Below are 4,873 nucleotides of genomic sequence, written 5' to 3'. Positions count from 1 at the left end.
CCTTAGGTTTGAAGATTTCCCCATAAATGATGCATCGGGATTGTTTAGGCTATTTGGGGATGGGGTGTTCAATGGAGGATTTGGTGTTTGTTCCAAAGAGGAAGTATGTGTTGGTGATTCCCCTCGAATTGATCTGCATCATTTTGGTTTGTGTAGGATTGAAGTAACATAAGTAGTTTTGGATTCCTCTCATATGCTTGGAGCAGCCACTATCAATATACCATGTATCATCATTGGGTTCTCCAACATTAAGTATCTGCAATCAGACAGAAAGTCTAGGTACCCAAATCTGAATGGGTCCTGGTTTGTCAGTTGTTATTTTGGGTTCTTTTCTTAATGAATTTCTAGCATTTAACTTCGCGTCGTTGTAAGAGTTTGGTTTATGAGGATCGAATGGTTTTGGTTTGATTTGATTTATCAAGTTTACCCAAAATGTGATTTGTTTTTGAAAATCTGTGGGTTGATAAGATCTGTGATTTGGTGAAAGATATCCTAGATGTGAAGGTTTGTTTGAAATTTTTTCTTCATATCTGGGATGTGATTGGCGGTTTTGAAAAGCTTTTTGATGATGATGGTTTGAAACTTTCTGATGTGATTGTTTTTGAAAGTTCCTTGAATGATGAAAAGTGATATCTTGAAAGCGGTTTTCAAAAGGTTTTCGAAAGGTTTTGGTTTTTGTTTGGAAACCTGTTTATGAGGTATGTCGTAGGGTTGAATTGGTTTCTTTGGTTGGTTGTCAAAAACGTTTGGCTTGACAAGTGGGGTTTTGGTAATTTGAATGGATTTTTTGCTTGTTTGTTGTTTCTTGGAGTATTTTAGTCCGAGACTAGTTTTTCCAGCAATTGATGAACTTATTATAGGAAAAGCAGTTGGTAATGAAGTACTACCATCCTCATAAGAGGAATTTCTCCATTCAAAAAGTTTTTGAGTTTAGTGGTTCCATCGGTATGTTTGATTCAGTGAGTTAAAGAACTTGCAGAGTCTGTTTCAGAGTTTAAAACACTTTTGAAAGACTTTTTGGAAACACTGAAAGCAATATCATCTGGGCTACAGTTGATAACTGTTTCGTCATCTGAATCTTCCTCATTAAAAGATGTGAAAAGATCTGGTAGAGTAGATTCAGAGTTTTCATAATTCGTCATGTTTTCACGTTTTGCTTGTTCAATTTCAAAGGATTCTCTTCCAATTCCTGGTCTATAATTCGTATCAATTTTGCCAGTTCCTAAGGTGTTTGCCTTGGTGAAAATATCATCACATAGTTTTCTAGCAACTTTGATAGAATCCATATTCCATATCAGTCTTTTATTCTCGGTTTCAAGAGAATTGATTTGTTTTAAAGAATCAGTCATTTTTTCATTTAAAACACTGTATTTGTCATTTGATTCTTCAAAGTCTTGTTTAAACTGAAGGATTTCCATTTCTAAAACATCTATTATTTTAGAAGAAATGACTGACTGATTTTTTAGTTCCAAATCCCTTTTCTAAATTAGGGACTGATTTAACTGTTCCAAGACGTGATTATAATCTTCTGATTTTCTTTCAACGTCTCTTTCCAATTTGCTTTTTGTTCTTGTTGATTCTCCAAATTTGAGTTGCAAGGTTTGTAACTGAGATTTGCAAATATCATAATTGACCATTGTGTCATAATATGTTTTGAGACGAGCTTCCAGACTAGTCTCAATTTTGGTTATGTGGGACTCAAAAATTGTTTTGGAAAAACCAAGTTCAGAGATCATAGACCATACCTGTTCTATGACGTTGGGAGCTCTTGAAGGTATATCAACACCAGCTACGAAGCAGAAGTTTGATTGTGTTTGTTTATTGTCAGCTTCGTCATCAGAAGTTGGCCAGTATTCCACGCTTGGTTCATGGATTGCCATCAATGCTCCTTGTTATTCTTTGTTTTCCATTTTCTTCAGTTCATCGGCTCTTTGAGCATAGTATGCTGAGTCTTTGATTTTGGTTTTGTTTTTGGCTCGGCATTCTCTGGCATAGTGATTTGTTCCTTTGCAGTTGTGACAAAGGATTACTTCTTCATCACTGTCATCCTTTTGACTCTTAATCGGAACTCTTTCGGGTGCTTGAGTTTGGGTTTGTTGGGAAGGTTGAGAATGGTTTTGTTGGAATCCAAAATTTTGGTTGTTTTGAAAACCATTGTTTTGATTGTTGTACCCTTGATTTTGGAAACCTCTGTTTTTATTTTGAAAATTGTTGTTTGGATTGTGATTATGACCTGAGTTGGGATCGTTTTGAAATCCCTAGTTTTGAAAACCTTGGTTTGAGCTATTTTGGAAAGAAGGTCTTTGAGAATTTTTTCCAAAGTAAGGTCTAGGTTGAAAACCTGAGTTGTTTTGTCCAAAAGATGGTCTTGGTTGAAAACTTGAGTTATTTTGTGCAAAAGATGGTTTGTTTTGAAAGTTTGGTCTAAAATTTGATTGACCATGATTTGGGAGAAATCTCTGGAGATTTGTGTTTGCAACCAATGTACACAGTTGTTGATAATCTGCTTCATCATTCGAATTAGACTGTAAGGTTTGGTTTTGAAAAGATGTAGCCTGATTAAAATGATTAAAGTTTTGATCATTGAAAGGTATTTGGTTTTGTGAAGTTGTGGACACAAGAGCAAGTGGTCCTCCAAAAGCTGTAGTGGTTGGTGGGTCAATCGAGGATTCATACGATTGAAGTTCTCCATACAAGTTGTACTAAGTTTCAGTATTAATAGCTGGATTTCCCTGAATAATGAGTTTAACCATTTTCCAGCTTTCAGAAAGATTGTTTAAAAACTTGAGATTTATCTTGTGTTGTGTCTTTTTGATACCCAAATTGTTCATTTTGACCATAATAAGATTGAACCTATCGTGAGCATCATGGATGGTTTCTGATGAAAGCATTTTGAAATCATCGAATTCATTCAAAACAGATGTTCTTTTGTTTTTTATAATTCTTTTACTTCCACAAAAACAATTTTTCAAATTTACCTAAATTTGATTTGCGGTAAACAGTATAATGTCATCCATTTGACTTAGAATATTGTAAGGTATTCCAAAAACAAGTTCCTTTTTGGCTTGGAGTTCCAACTTTTTTGTGATTTCAGCTTGAGTGGCTTGATTTGTAGCAAGAGTAGCCATATTTTCTGGAATAACATATGTTCCTTCTACATACTTCCAGACATCTTCATTTATAGCATTAAGATGAAGATTCATACGGCCAACCCACGAATTATACTCTTCAGGAATAAGTATGGGTGCTCGTGAACCAGATCCTAAGCTATTTGCAATGGAGACATAGTTCATGTTGGAGTAATTTGCCAAAGACATTTTTTTTGAAATTTTTTTGAAAGGACTTTGAACAAGTGATATTAAAATGAAATATTTAAAGAAAAGCTTATGGAAGGTTTATAAACGCTATAACCACAAGTTTTCGACAAAAATTTCAAGGTAAATCACACAAGCTCTGATACTAATTGTTAGATAAATTATTCCGTTTATATATCAGCTCAGATACCCATTATTGGAAATATAAAAATATGATAACCACAACAACAGGCTCGGTTACCAGTTATAGTGTGACAGATATATAAGTTAAAGATATATATATATATATATATATATATATATATATATATATATATATATATATATATATATATATAAGAATAATATGTCACACCCCAAAACCGATAACGGCGGAATACATTTCGGGGTGGTGGACGTCATGTACAGTATCATCACAATTGCATAACAGTAAAAACAAGAAACATACAACCATTTCATTTACATAGTGAATTTAATTACAAGAGTGTTTTATATTGTTCAACAAACACCAAAAGTAATTCAAAAATAAAAGATGGGTCTTGTATGCTCCACCTTCTCCAAAAATGTTGCGTCTGTACCGGTCTATCTTTGACCTGAAGATACAAGTTATTTTGAAAACGAATATCAGCATAAAGTTGGTGAGTTCATAAGAGTTTAGTGTGAGTTTTTGTATAAAAAGCAATAGTGCGAAAACTGTGCTATTTATATTCATAAACAGTAGAAAGCCTAGAAAATCCTATATTTTCCAGAAAATACATTGTAAGTGAAATGTATCAAAAAGTATGCATTCTCTATTTTTGAAAACAGTTTAATGTAAAAGTATATTAGAAATCCCCAAATAGTAATGTGATAGAATAGGTTAAGCCTGTAATTAGTGATAGAGGTGCAAGCTTCCTTTAGTGATCGATACTTACTTACTTCGGGATGTAGTTTAGCGTTTAGTGTAGTATTTTAGAGTAGTTATAGTGTATTCCTTGTATATTACTAATAGTGAGGATAATAGAGGATCCCATGACCTTCCCAGTCATGCACAGTGTAGTGAAGTAGTGGCATCCCTGGGCCTGCACGGCGCGGACTGAAATTAACAGTCGGGATATGATAGCGTCTGCCCCGTATAGATCTATACATGTAGTGTCGTCTTCCAGTCGGAAAACTCCGGGCGTAGTGGGTAACGAATAGAGTAACTCGTAGTGGGTTAGTGTATTATTGTTTGTTTAGTGTTTTCTCTTTTGTTATAGTGTAGTAATCTTTTAGTATTGACCATAGTGTATTCTCTTACTAGTGTATTGTTTGGTAATAGTAAGTATTATAATGTAGAGAGTAGTGACTTTAGTGAGTAGTAGTAGTAGCAACATTAACTATACCTATTATAGTTAACTTAGTGTAGATGGTTCTTGACATGTTAGTGACTTTAGTATCTAGTGAAAGGAGAAATATTCGTGTCCCATACTAATATACAAGTTATAGAACTAAGAAATCAACGACAGCCGGACGGATAACTACTACCCTAAGCCCACAATCAAACAAGAACAGGAAATAAGGCGAGATATCGGTCCTAA

This window comes from Lactuca serriola, chromosome 5, assembly GCF_051521515.1.
Source record: "Lactuca serriola cultivar US96UC23 chromosome 5, Lser_US96UC23_V15, whole genome shotgun sequence".
Taxonomy (NCBI): Eukaryota; Viridiplantae; Streptophyta; class Magnoliopsida; order Asterales; family Asteraceae; genus Lactuca; species Lactuca serriola.
Note: the sequence above shows the minus strand (reverse complement) of the source record.